The 14,806-nt window shown below is 42.5% G+C and overlaps 1 protein-coding gene across 1 annotated transcript in view; it reads left to right on the forward strand.

The window, feature by feature from the left end:
• Positions 1-7,635: 7,635 nt before the first annotated feature.
• Positions 7,636-14,806, forward strand: part of LOC132870542 (uncharacterized protein CXorf38-like) — a 39,076-nt gene continuing 31,905 nt past the window's right edge. The window contains exon 1 of the mRNA XM_060904219.1: positions 7,636-7,681. The gene's annotated coding sequence lies outside the window, so the exon portion shown is untranslated. The remainder of the gene's footprint in view (positions 7,682-14,806) is intronic.

The following is a 14,806-nucleotide window of genomic DNA, read 5'->3' on the forward strand; positions in this document are numbered from 1 at the left end:
ACGTCTGCTCACTTTTCTGTTAGATCTTGTGGAAGTTCCCGTTTGTTGTAGCTCAATGTTAGAACACAGATATTATATAAAGACTGAATAAATGTTGGGCGGCACGGTGGTGTAGTGGTTAGCGCTGTCGCCTCACAGCAAGAAGGTCCGGGTTCGAGCCCCGTGGCCAGCGAGGGCCTTTCTGTGTGGAGTTTGCATGTTCTCCCCGTGTCCGCGTGGGTTTCCTCCGGGTGCTCCGGTTTCCCCCACAGTCCAAAGACATGCAGGTTAGGTTAACTGGTGACTCTAAATTGACCGTAGGTGTGAATGTGAGTGTGAATGGTTGTCTGTGTCTATGTGTCAGCCCTGTGATGACCTGGCGACTTGTCCAGGGTGTACCCTGCCTTTCGCCCGTAGTCAGCTGGGATAGGCTCCAGCTCGCCTGCGACCCTGTAGAACAGGATAAGCGGCTACAGATAATGAGATGAGATGAATAAACCTAATCTCATTATCTCTAGCCACTTTATCCTGTTGAATTAAGCTATAAACAGGAGATAATAATGTTTCTCTTGGAGCAGAGATGATTCCATGCTGTTGGTCATGAAGTACCACAGTCCAGTGTGTGGGGATTAATCCAGATGTTTTTCTTTTAGTTTCGCTTGGTGGTGAACATCTGTGTGTGAGATGAAGCCTCTGGTGTTCCTGCATTTCCATGTTGAGGAACAGACAACACATTCATAAACACATCAGTCATTTAGTTCTAACAAATGAAAGAGACTTGGAGACGTGGGCAGTGTGTGTTCATGGTGCACAGTGAATCAGACTGCACACAATTCTACACCGAATGTGGGCAATTCCATGTAAATGTCAACCTCACCGTGCAAAAATAAAGCAACATGTAATACATCAAAACCACTCCCAGAGATCTCACCTAGGCCTGTATTTGAAGGCCCGGTCACACAGCGCTTTACGGCTTTATCACGGCCAAAACCCGTCAAAAAGTGCTCTCCCGTGAAGCAGACGATATTGTTCGTGTTGATGTCGAAGTTAAGACGTGTTACAGTCGATATACAGACGTGACAGGATGCAGGGGAAAATCGGAACAGCGTCGGACGCGGCAAAAAGTTTTGGACTGCTCAAAACTTTAGACCGCGGACAACCACGGCCGGCACACGTGGTAAAGACGTGCAACACATGTGAAAAACACGTGATAATCAGTGTCCCGGCCGTTATTAAAACTTGGGGAGACGTGGTAAGACGCGAAAGTTTGGCGGTCTATCACAGGCAGAGCACGGTCATCGGACGGGTGTTACGCGTTGGTATCACGGGATATAGCGTGTGTTTAGCGGCTTATCACTGAGAAATGGATTTTTCCGCGTACATAGCACTGTCTAAGCCCGTTAAACGACGTCTCAAACAAGTTCTAAATTCGATTGATCACTGTCTAATCACTTCTGCATCACTTCTGATTTGCGGCATGTATAAATACCGTAATTTTCTGAGACCTCGGCACTTGCAGTCTAGATGTCAAGGGGTGAACATGAACCCTCAACGCTGTGATGTCCTCATCTTAATGCTCCAGCACCAACAGAACCAACTGATACAGGCTCAACATATCCTACCGCTTTTATATGCGCAGCAAGCCGCTCTTCCAACGACGCTGAGCCGCGGTTACCCGTGATTTGGCAGTGCTATGGCAGTGAAACAGCCGCCGACGGCCATACCCCGTACAAAGCACGGCAAAGCCAAAATTGACCAAAAATTACCACTTACGACCACGTCCACCAGATTTTTGTATCTTTTTGTACGTGATATAGACGTGGAGTGCTGTGTGACCGGGCCTTTACAGATGTGAACAAGCTGAACCAATTTGTAACCAACCTAATATGTCACGGTCAGTCTTTCTTTCTTATAATGTAAAACCCAAGCTAAAATCAACTTTGATCATGTACAATCCTATATTATTGCCACAAGCCACAGAAATGTATGCTAAAATCCACAAAACAGCAAAACAATAGCCATCCTAAATATTATTTAAGAACTTTGATAGTTTTAGCTGATATTTAGAGTTTTTCAAAGGGTTATGGTGGTTAAATTGCTGATTTTCTAAACATATGCCATGTCTATTTCAGACGCGTCACATCCATAACGGAATTTCGTCACATCCATAACGCTGACTTTTCCTTCCGAAACTCTGCTTGAAATACAAAATATTTTAAACAAAGATTTTTTAATATTCACCTTGGACCCCTCTATCAAATGGATCTCTCCATTTCGACATTAGGTTTACAATTTCACAGAGTTTGATAAAAATGTACAGTCACCCAAGAAAAGTGATACTTTTTCTGTCACATCCATAACGCATCTTTTATTGGCATTTTTTGGCATGCCCTAGATGTACTATGGGAATTGTTCTTGTTCTATCACTTCTCCAGTATGCTACAGCCTTAAAATATGCAACATCTGTTTAAATACCGGGAGACAATAAAACATGCACTGGGTCATTTGTTGCCATTTTGAGTTCAAGTGTCACGTCCATAACGCTGGAATTGCTCATGTGGAACAACTTGTGATCTGCATGAAACTGCCTGGACCTCAGTCCCTTAAAAACCCTGAAAGAGCAGGTGGAAAAGCACAGGGACTCGATCTGAACCCAGTCAGTGGAAGAGGGAGCTGAAATGGACAGGAACAGTTTCAGGACATTGGTGGGATTCTCACCTGACAGGATCAGCATTTGGGGAGTTAATCTGAGGCCCCGAGGAGACTCACTACAAGGCACATTTATGACTTTGTCCTTTGGTTGGTGTTTAATGTAGTTTAGATCTTTTTGAAACAGGATCAGACCAAATCTGTTCATTTACTCTGATATCAGACGATCGAACCTGATATGGGATCAGTGCCATCCCTTTTACTGAAGTATACACTACTTACAATCTATTGTATAATTGTATCAGTCATATACAATTTGAAGAACTGAATATATCCAGTGTAATTATTTGTGTTGTATCAAATTAGTTTATTGATTTAAAATGAAATTTTTTCACACACACAAAACAATCAATAGTTACTGAAAATAAGTTCATGTCCAGCAACAAAATATATAAAAACTGATTTGGGTGCCATGTTTATTTCTTGGTATTTCAGGTGTAATGGTGTTTTAAAACATATTCATTTAATTTTATATACAGTACAGTGAGATAATGTGAGGGCTTTGTGTGAATTCATCAAGTTTTCAAACAAAGTTATCGCCAAACGCCGTCTGGCATTGTGCGGCCATGTGTTTCGTCATGATCAACCTGCCGCACAAGTTCTCTTGTGGGAGCCGGAGGCGAAGCACAAAGTCGGTCGACCACGTACCACCCTGAAAACGGTCCTCGAGCGAGAGACGGGGTTGAAGGAAGAACAACTCAGAGCAGCTATGCTCGACCGGCGGGTCTGGGATAGGATATCTTACCAAGTCACCGGCCCGCCGGATGACAGATGATGGTGTGAATTAATAGAAATTCAGTCCTAAAGTTGTCAGGGTGATTGTAGTCCTAAACAATCAGAATAAAATCGTTTGTATTAAGTGTCCTGAGCCATCTTCTAAGAGTATTTTTGTGCTGTCTTTATTTGGGGCCGTCCTCCACAGGAGCCAAGTCATGAGAACCTCAGCTAGAAGTAGAGCATCAGAATGGATCAGTCAGGTCTGGAGAGCAGGAGACGCCAACATCACTCACATCTCAGGAGTGACATGCAACTTGAGAGAAACAGAAAACACAGATTGTTCGGTCTGTGCATCATCATGTCATGGTTAAAAACAGTGTATATTGTGCGTTGAGTGCAAGCAGGGATTCCAGCATGGCTAACTGTGGCAGTATAACTAAAACGGAGAGCCAGAAGGAAACACAGACATGACGGAGCCCTGGGACACAAAGCAGCCAGTCACTCCACCATCACGTGTGTGTGTGTGTGTGTGTGTGTACACATGCACTGCATGAGGTCTTGGCTGTTCCTGCCAGGTTATGTGCCAGAGCCAATCAGAGCAGCTCCAGTTTTGTGGACTTGACATCATCATCCTAAAACACACACAGCCATGGGCGTAGCGGACGCGGGGGGGCGTAGCGGACGCGGGGGGGCGTAGCGGACGCGGGGGGGCGTAGCGGACGCGGGGGGGCGTAGCGGACATGTCCCCCGCACTTCCCGTATTTGTGCCCTCTGTCCCCCGCAATTTTTACAGCCATTACAGCCACTCAATTCATTTTTAACACGTGGAAACGTTTTTCCGAGCCGCCTCTAAATGCATCATGAGCAGGCGGAGCTGAGGCGGCAAACAAACCCCGCTGTGGTGATGAGAGACGCTTTAGAAAATATTGTATGAGTATCTTTGGTGTGATTCAGATCTGGGCAGCGCTTCTGTATGTTCAGCAAACCAGCCAAGAGGCTAAAGACTTTACACAGTTTTTTCCAAACAAACCGTGTAAGTTGAGTAATGCTGTTGAATGGAGATAATGTTGAGCTAAAAGATGACAAATAGATGTCAGTTTAGTTAGTTAAGCTAGCTAGCTAACTTAGAGGCGGTTGTAACTAGTTACATTTACTTGAGTAACTTTTTGGATAAATTGTACTCTTGAGTTGTTTTGTTGCAAAATACGTTTGACTTTTACTTGAGTAATATTATTCTAAAGTAACAATACTCTTACTTGAGTAACGTTACTATTTTGGCTACTCTAAGATTACTCACTTCTGGGTAGAAAATAATATAAATGTATTTGTGTTCCTTTGACTTATTTTTGTAAAGATTTAATTTATTTTTGTGGTAGTTAAAGTTTAAAGTACATGAATTTGCTGATTATTATTACTCATCTCATTATCTCTAGCCGCTTTATCCTTCTACAGGGTCGCAGGCAAGCTGGAGCCTATCCCAGCTGACTACGGGTGAAAGGCGGGGTACACCCTGGACAAGTCGCCAGGTCATCACAGGGCTGACACATAGACACAGACAACCATTCACACCCACATTCACACCTACGGTCAATTTAGAGTCACCAGTTAACCTAACCTGCATGCCTTTGGACTGTGGGGGAAACCGGAGCACCCGGAGGAAACCCACACGGACACGGGGAGAACATGCAAACTCCACACAGAAAGGCCCTCGCCGGCCACGGGGCTCGAACCCGGACCTTGTTGCTGTAAGGCGACAGCGCTAACCACTAAACCATCGTGCCGCCGATTATTATTACTGTATTCCTAATTCTATTTCAAAATGTTGCTTTCCACATGTTTTTTAATCTTTATTGCTACAACAGAAAGAGCAGGGTGAGGGAGGAGACAGTGGACCAGAGGCCAACAGGGAGGATTATGCAGGGTCACAGGTGAGAAGAGAATATAACTAGCTACCGTATGTCACTACTACTATTCTTAATTCTATTTATAAATTTTACTTTATAGGATTTATAGATTGACAGTATATCATTTTCAAGAACTAAAGTCGGTTCCCTGGTGCTGTGCTGTTTGTGGTTATGTGGTTCTTTAGCTGCTAAGGAGAGGTGCAACTGAATGCGAGAGGATGATAAATCACTCAATAGACCTCTGAACAATTTGTCCCCCTCACTTCTAAAAATGATGGCTACGCCCCTGCACACAGCGTTTCATAGACCGTATACTACAGATCTTATTCAGGTCTGGATTCTGACTGGTCAGAAGGGGTTGATTAATTTTCTATAACAGCAGCTCTAAACCTGTGCTAGATGATTGAGTTTGAGCTCAGTTTTTTCAGAGGTCAGCACTTCCAGACAGAACACGAAATCATGGGTCTCATCCACCAAAAAGTTCTCCTACACACCAGGGATTACTACCGATCAATTCTATACAAATATCATGACAATCTCACCCTTTAAAGCTGCAGTCAGTAGGATTGAGAAGACAGTGGACTTGGCTTGAAAATTTGAACGAGGGCCACTTCCAGGTCTCTCCCCCTCCCTCCAATCTGCTTTGTATAAATGAAGTTGTCTGTAAATGAAAATAGGCACAGTTGCTTAGAAGGATGAACCATCTCGGTTTCACGGTGGTCCTTAAACACACACCAAAAAAAAAAAAAATCAACATGAATACACACAGACAAAAGCTCTCCTGGTCCTAGCCACTCCCACTGACTTCCCAGTGATACCAGAACACATCCAGTAAATGTACACACACCCATACACAGCAATAAACATGCATTAACATGCATCTGCACATTAGAGATCAATTATTACCAAATCCCAGGTGAAATTAGAATCAAGAGGAAGTTACTTGCAAATAAGTAAAAAGAGATGCCTTAAAGCGATGAACCAAAGTAACAGATCGAAGTGAAGGGGGCAGGTTAGTCCAGTCTGATGGGGATTTCAGTTTAAAGGCACTTCACCCAATTTCTTTAGACATTTTAGGAACAAAGAAAAAGATGCTCATGCCGATATGCCTTAGCCGATATGAAGACCTTTATTGAATTAAAAAAAATGTTTAGATAAGCGGGATAGTTAAAGAAAATACATTTAAAAATAAGTTGCCAAATAATTTGCAACCAGCTTCACCAATAAAGTGATGCTAACCAATTTAGCGTCTCATACGTGTAACAATGATGGGTTCTAACAGGACTCCTCAAAACAAATCTCCAGAGACTACAACTTCAAATTAAAAAAAAAATTGGGACAGTATAGAAAATGCAAATTTAAAAAAGAAGTAATTTCTTAATGTACTTTGACTTGTATTTCATTGCAGACAGAATGAACCTGAGATATTTCATGGTTTGTTGGTCAACTTTATTTCATTTGTTAATATACATCCATTCCTGCATTTCAGACCTGCAACACATTCCAAAAAAAGCTGTGGCAGGGGCAATTCAGGGCTCGTAACGAGGTAACACAAATAATTATGTGATTTGAAACCGGTGATGACAACAGGTGACTGTAATCATGATTTGGTACAAAATCAGTATCCATGAAAGGCCAAGTCTTTTATGAGCCGAAATGGGCCGAGGATCTCCAGTTTGTCAACAAATGTGTGTGTCAAGGGTAAGGGCTGAAGCCGAAGCTGAACACCCATGGTCTCCAATCCTTCAGATGGTACTGAATCAAGAACTGTCATTCATCTATAGCGGATAGAACCACATGGGCTCAGGATTACTCTGGCAAATCTTTGTCAAGCTCTACAATTATATCCACAGAGTTACATCTACAACTGCAAGGTTAAACTTTACTGTGTAAAAAGAAAGTCGTATGTTAATTGTGTCCAGAAGCGTCATTGACTTCTCTGGGCTCGGAAGCATCTGTGATGGATCATCACACAGCAGAAACATGTATTGTGGTCAGATGAATCAGTATTTCAGGTCTTTTTTGTAAGAAATGGATGCCATGTTTTATTATACATGTGCTTTGGACCAAAGACGAAAAGGATCATCTAGGCTGCTACCAGCAACAAGTCCAAAAGCCAGGGTGTGTCATGGTATGGCGTTGGGTCAGTGCCCTTGGCAAAGGTAACTTACACTTCTGTGATGGAGCATTAATGCAGAAAAGTCCACTGAAATTTTGGAGCAACATCTGCTGCCTTGAAGACGACATCTTTACCAGGGAGACTTCAACAGGACAATGCAAAACCACATTCTGCTCACATTACAAAGGTGTGTGTGTGGCAGTGGGGGTGTGGCCTAGCATCAGTTTGTGAATGGAGGGCGGGGCCAGGAAAGGTGAGTGACAAAGTCAATGCACCTGTGGTCAATTAATGTTGTGTTTGTTGCAGTGATGGTGCAGGATAGAAAAGGAGGGAGAGAGCAGAGATTTCCCAGACCAGAGCACAACTCTGTATGTGCATGCATGTGTGTTTGTGGCTGTACGTGTCTAAAACAAATGGTAAAGCTGAAAAGCATCAAAAAAAAAAAAAAAAAAGTGTGAACGTCGTCTCTCGCCTGCTGTACTTCTGTACTCCACCCACATCAGGGACGTATTACAGCATGGCTCAGTGGCGTGCACAGAAAGACACGAGGTGGTGCTCAAGCACCTGCCCCTCTGCCCTCTGCCTAAAAAAGTGCCCTTTAGAATTTTTTTTTTTTTACAGTTTACTGAGGCCAATGTCGACATGATCTTTTAGAAAAGCCGCGGCATTAAAAGCGTGTGAGAAAATAATGTCCCGATGTGTGCCCCCTCCGCACACACACCGGACCTCTGTCTCTCTTGCTCTGTCACGTGAACAAGCGTGCAGTGCATTCAATGTGAGCTTGCAGCAGCATAGCGTCCTGGAAGCCACGGCCTTGTCTAAGCGCAGACAACACATCGGGCAGTCAGTCAACTCTTCCCCTGCCCCACCATAAGCTTGAGACAACAATGCCATTGCCACCAAAAAGAAACGGGACATTAGAAGTTATTTCACCACCGCGACAGTAAGTATAGTGCGCCCAGAAGTTTGATATTTAGCTGCGTCACGCAACACAATTATTGCAGCGTTCAGTGAAGGCTTAGCTAAGTGTTCTATTTCCTCCTCCCCTCCCGTGTCTTTTTGGAGTGCTAGTTTTAACTGTCTGTAGTAGCCAACAGAATAAAGCCCTGGCAGATACATGCAATAAACATGGGAAGTCATGGAAAGATGCTGATAGCTCCCGTTTTCATTAGTTAGTTAGTGCTAGTGTAGCCTGGTGGCTATAAAGCTTGCCAGTTGTTGTCGCTAATTAATGAAAACTCTGTGCATGAAATTAGACAACAGAAGACAGATGCAAGCCTTGTGCAGGTTAATAATCTGCTTTTGTCACTATAGTTTTCTTTTTGTCCAGTTTGAACTCAGTCATAGCATAATTTCTTTTCACCTGAGCTAAATACATCATGGCAACATGTAGGCGATATTCCAGTCCTCATGTTTGTTAAAAATGGGTTCATGAATCTTTTTCATGAACATTTTGTTTGATTACATAGGACACAAAGAAGTGTAGTGCCAACCAGGAGGAGGTTTCGACAGAGGAAGCAGAACCTACAGGTGGTCAGGTGAGGTGTAAAGTTAAGAACAGGCATAAGTAGGTCAGCAATGACACTGAATGTGATGTAGAATAGGTCTACTAATGCGTTTGGTGTATTTAAATAACATTACAGACATTCATACCCCTGTAAAAATCTGCAGATTACACTGCATTTAGATGGGTGTAAAAGTTCTAAGCATTTATGTTTACATATTTAGTTTTGCCAGTTGATAAACACAGATGCACATAAGCATGCAACAAACACTGCAATAATACAGAGATTTTTATTTATTTATTTTTATATAGTGCAAAATATTTATTTGTTCTTTTCTGGATATTTTTCTCGTAAATGCACAATATCCCAATAATGTAGAGATTGCATCATTTACCTCCTGAAGTGCAAGAAGTTCTTTGTTCTTATCTGGATTTGTGTTTGCTGTCTAATACAGAAGATCCCAATAATAGTTATTTATTTTGATCTTACCTGGAATGTTTTTCTCTTAACTGCATAAGAGGACAAAATGCAAAATGTATGCTGAATTTGGAAAAGGAATAAGTAAAGTGTTCTTGAACTGTTCCGCTGAGTAGGAGAGTGGTTGTGTACACGTGATGTATGATCAAAGTTATGGGGGGGGGGGGGGGGGGGGGGGTAAGTTGTAATGTCCCTACCAAAGCTTAGACCAAACCTACACCCTTGACTTCAACGGCATTTGGGAGCTATGCGCGTTTCAATATCAAAATGCAAAACGGTTATTGGACAAATACTGCGAAAACACCCGCCTACGGACTCCCAGCCTCACAGTGGGAGGGACATGGCAGTTTCCACAAGGAGACTGGTGAAAGCAGCCAGATATTTTCTTTGATTGACAGCTCGTTTCAACTATAGACAGGCAGTGGTGAATCTCAGTTCAGTCCCATGCGGATTCCCAAGTGCTGTGGTGTATTGTAAGAGATCAGCTTACATTTCGATTTCATTCATTACATACGGTTTCTACCAGCTTTAGTTTGTGTGTGTATATATATATATATATATATATATATATATATATATATATATATATATATATATATATATACACACATATATATATATATATATATATATATACACACACACACACACACACATACATACACAGTGTAAATAAAGTGTAAATATAGTGTTGTCAAGTTTGCTATCTTAGTTCCAGAAATTTCGTTTATTTGAGTGACTGAACTTGAACTTGAGGGGGCTAGTCAGCTAGCAAGAAAGCTGCGCACGGATGCCAAGCATTGCTGATTTAATTTTGGCGAAGCCATTTGCCAGTCTTCCTTTCGAGGAAAAAAATTAAAGAGCAGGGTAGACCAACGCCTCAAATTGACTTGGTGAAAAAGGTAGGGAATAATACTCGTTCCTTTCAGCTCTCCTGGTACGAGAAAGTGAATTGGCTAACAGCAAGTGACCCACATCAACAACAGTAAATAGGCTACTTTAGTAATATGTCATGGATGGACCAAAAATATAGAATCTATTTAAAATGTTTATGCTGAGTATATTATATTGGAATATATATTTCTCTGGATATGAATTAAACACAGCTATAGTTTGGAAAACATTTTTAAACAAAAACACAGCCGAGAACATTTCACACTACAGACCTGGATTAAATGTGAAGGGTTATCAAAATTGTCAATAAAACATTTCTCAGTCAAAATAAGTAAAATATAGGGAAAGTGTCATTTCATTCAATGTGTGGCCCTCAGCTCGACTGCTGAGGTTCCTGACAAAGAGCTGCTTTCAATAATGATGATCACTTTTTTAAACATGACACAATTTTAAAATATAAAATGTTAAAATATACCCCCCACACCACCATCATGTATATTGGACAGTAGGCTAATGGGCCAAAAGAACCTGTCATTTCACAGTTTGTGACCCTGCCAACAATCAGCCAGATCAGAGGCAAGAGTATGGGCAAAATTGATGTTTTTCCTTTTAAAATCTGGAAATATTGTAACCGACCAGCCTCCCATTTGAAAGGCTACCAGCCGCCACTGATATCACGGTATAGATGCCGTGGTGTAAAGCTTATAATGGAAGTGTTCTGAATGGGTTTTTTAGTCCCTTAGCAAAGCTAAATTGATTTAAACAACAAAAATGCAAAGACATAATGTAATTTGAGCATTTATTGTGCAGAAGAACAGAAGTAAGAATAGTGTCTCAGAAGTACAAAGTTCTTACAAAAATAAAGTGGATATTGTAAACAGTACTTCAGGTAAGAGAGGTTTTCTATCAGGCAAATGGCAAAAACAGTGAAAAGGTTCTGTAATCCAAAATAGTGCAAAAGACACCAAACATTAAATTGTCCACATCTTAAAGAACACAAAGAAATAGATATTCTAATAACACTACTTCAAGTACACAGACAGAACAGGCTTTTGTGCTCTTGTGCAAAAACTGTCACTGAACATTTGGTTTCATATTTCAAATTACAATCAAGCTGCAAACACAAACACTGAACTTTGGTTGCCAACAATAAGGTTTTCTTCTCTAATCCAAAATAGTGCAAAAGTTCTCATCTCATCAAAATCCTGCCACTTAAAAGTAACCACCGTCAGCAATAAAATTAAAAAAAAAAAAAAAAAGTAGGTTTTCGATGTGCATACTCTTATTCACAAAAAAAAATGGCATCAATACAACTCCATAATGACCTTATGCTTCCAATACAGCGAAAGGGGCATGAAAAAAAAAAATAAAGTCGTGTAAACCCAGTGCTCGTGTGTGTGTTTGGGCTTGTGAATGTGTGTGGAGGGAGAGAGAGTTTATAGTTCCAGTAGCGCTTGGTAAACGAGCAGCAAGGGGCTTGTGCGCTTTAACTCAGTAACCCTTGGAGGCTATACCAACACTGCCCATGACGTGAAGACAAGGTTAGGGAAAGCGTGGGGAGCAATACACTCCCTCTCGAAGGTATGGTCCTCCCCCATAAAGCGGTCTACAAAGAGGAGTGTTTAAAGCAGGGGTGGCCAACCAGTTGGAGACCAAGAGCCACATTTTTTACTGTATTACTGCAAAGAGCCACATCATACACATGGGCACACGAACATCACCCATCCCTTCCTCTCTCTCTCTCTCTCACACACACACACACACACCTCTGCTCAGCCAGATTAATAGTAAATGTCACACACCAACATATTTACCCCTACAGTACTAAGACCACAGGCTGAGGCCAGTCATTTTTAACAATGAACATTGTGTGCACTTACTATGCATGCAACTTAGTGGGACTCATGGCATTACCAAAAAAAAAGCCACACCATACACATGACCGCACATGAACATCGCCCCCCGCTCTCTCTCCCTCACAGACACACACGCTCACGCACCTCTGCTCAGCCAGATTAATAGTAAATGTCACACGCCAACATGAGAGAAATTTACTCCTTCAGTCAGTACTAATACCACAGGCCAGTCATTTACAGCAATCAATATTGTGTGCACTTACTATGCATGTTGCTTAGTGGGACTTCTGACATTCCTTGCCTTGAACAATCCTCTTCAAATCTGCCTTGTATTCCGTCGTTGCCACTCGAAGCAGTTCTTTCACATGGGTTTCAGTCAGAACAGAACGATGCTTTGACTTCACGTGTTTCATGGCAGAGAACACAGACTCGCAGACGTGTGCTGACCCAAACATTGACTAAGCGCAGCCTGTTTCACATTCGGGTATTTTTCCAATGGCACACTTTTCCAAAACTCAATGGTGCCTTCCCTCAAAACAGGTTTCAGTTGGTCTTCCTCACGAAGATCGATCATCTCCAACTCAGCCGCAGCCTCATCTGTGACAAGCGGGGCTTTCAAACAGTCCGTCTCCGCATTGAATGGGTCGACGAGGAACGTAACCTGTGGCCTTTTCAGTTGTATATCACGGAACCGGGTTACAAAGCTTTCGTGCAGGTTTTCAATTAGTGTTGCATATCTGGCTCCTTGCTTATTCAGGGAGGCGGGAAGCTTTGAAATGAGCTAATGACGACTGACATAAGGCAGAATGGCTTACCATTACGTTCAACAAAAAAGTATAAACTCTCCCACTCTGTTAAAAATGTCCTATGTTCGTCTTCATATTTTCGTTTGGCTGTGCATTTTTTCATTGCCATTTTGAGAGGCTACTTGACACAAGATACACCTTGCCCAAAAACTTAGCGATTATCTCACGCACATGCGCATTTGACATGACCTGAAAATACCGTAATATACCCAAGCAAAGCGAAGATGCATTTGACGAAAATACCATACTGAACTCAAGCAAAGCGCACACGCACATTAAAAAAAAAAAAAACAACACAAACTTCGATATGAACGTAAGAGCCGCATGACACCGGGCAAAGAGCCGCATGCGGCTCGCGAGCCGCGGGTTGGCCACCCAAGGTTTAAAGCATCTGTTGAATCCATCCTTCTGTATGGTTCGGAGTCATGGTCATTAACAAATTCGCTTTCGAGAAAGATTGATGGTACTTACACCTCGATGCTGCGGAAGGTCCAAAATATATCTTGGAGGAAACATCCTACTAACAAGTCACTCTACGGATCCTACCCGCGTATCTCTACCATCATTAGACAGCGTCGACTAACCCTCGCTGGTCACGTGATGAGACGTAAAGAGGCGGCAGGAAGAGTATTGCTATGGACTCCAGCAGAAGGCGTGGCAGACCCTGCACAACGCTTAGGGACATTCTGCAGGAGGACACCGGCCTCGAAGTTGGGGAACTCCGGACTGCAATGCAGGACCGAGAGTGCTGGAAGACGCAATTCATGCATGGCACCGATTCTGTCGGATGAGTAGTAGTAGGAGGAGCTGCTGTGTAAACCGGACCGTCCTGGATCCGAAGCTTCAACAGACCTCAGCCATCCGCTTCCCGCATCGGGCTTGAAGTCGCTATTAGCTCCTCCCACCTGGGGCTTGCGATGTTCCTCCGTCCCGGAAATCTTGCTCGGGTCGCCGTCGTCGGCAACAATGTACAAGTCTCCCACTCGGTTTAGCTTCTACTCCAGAATCGCACCTTCACGCTTTGCTCGCACAGGAACCAAACAGAGCTCCACTTCCGCTCCTCTTCCTACGGATGCAACATAGTGACATTTAAAGGAAGCGCTTCATCAATCACGCGTGACCACGCCCCCAATCAGCGTTCACAGGTGTTGCGTGTTATGTTAATGAGGTGAGTGCAGTGTCGTGGTAGTGTGCTTTTGAAGGGGACAGTGACGGGAAAACGTTATGTCTCAGAGGCAGAATGCATTTCGCCACAACATGAGCTGCTCCTCAGTAAGAGCCATTCTCTAATAGTGAGACTGAAGCAGAGGCTTTAGCTTCATCATCAGTGTCCTGAGGAGGAAGATTGTTTCTGTTCACTGCACACTGATGATTTGTCACAGAGTCTTTGGGTCAGATGGACGGATGTGAGAAGCTGCAGCACAAAACGGGACTTGATCCGACTGCGATGTGTCTGAACTCACTGTGAAATTTACTACAACACTGTAACGAATCCCACAAACTGCACCTGAGACTCAAACTAACTGCCCTCTGTGTGAGCAGCAGTGACATGGTGGAAATGATCTCAGGAATATAGAATTTGAAATGAAAATGAGTCGTTAATGCCAGAGAACTGATGCAGGAACAAAAATAAAGAGAGAAAAAAATTACATATAAATAAAAATTAAAAAGGAGCAGAAAAGAACTTCCAGTAAACTCAAAACCATGGCAACAATGCAGCTATTATTAGTTAATAATAATAATAATAATAATAATAATAATAATAATAAATGTTAAAACAGTCAGTAATGTTTGAGTCCATCTCTGTCAGTGGTGATCGCTTTAAGACGCCACTGGAAGT

The sequence above is a fragment of the Neoarius graeffei genome, chromosome 22, assembly GCF_027579695.1.
Source record: "Neoarius graeffei isolate fNeoGra1 chromosome 22, fNeoGra1.pri, whole genome shotgun sequence".
NCBI lineage: Eukaryota > Metazoa > Chordata > Actinopteri > Siluriformes > Ariidae > Neoarius > Neoarius graeffei.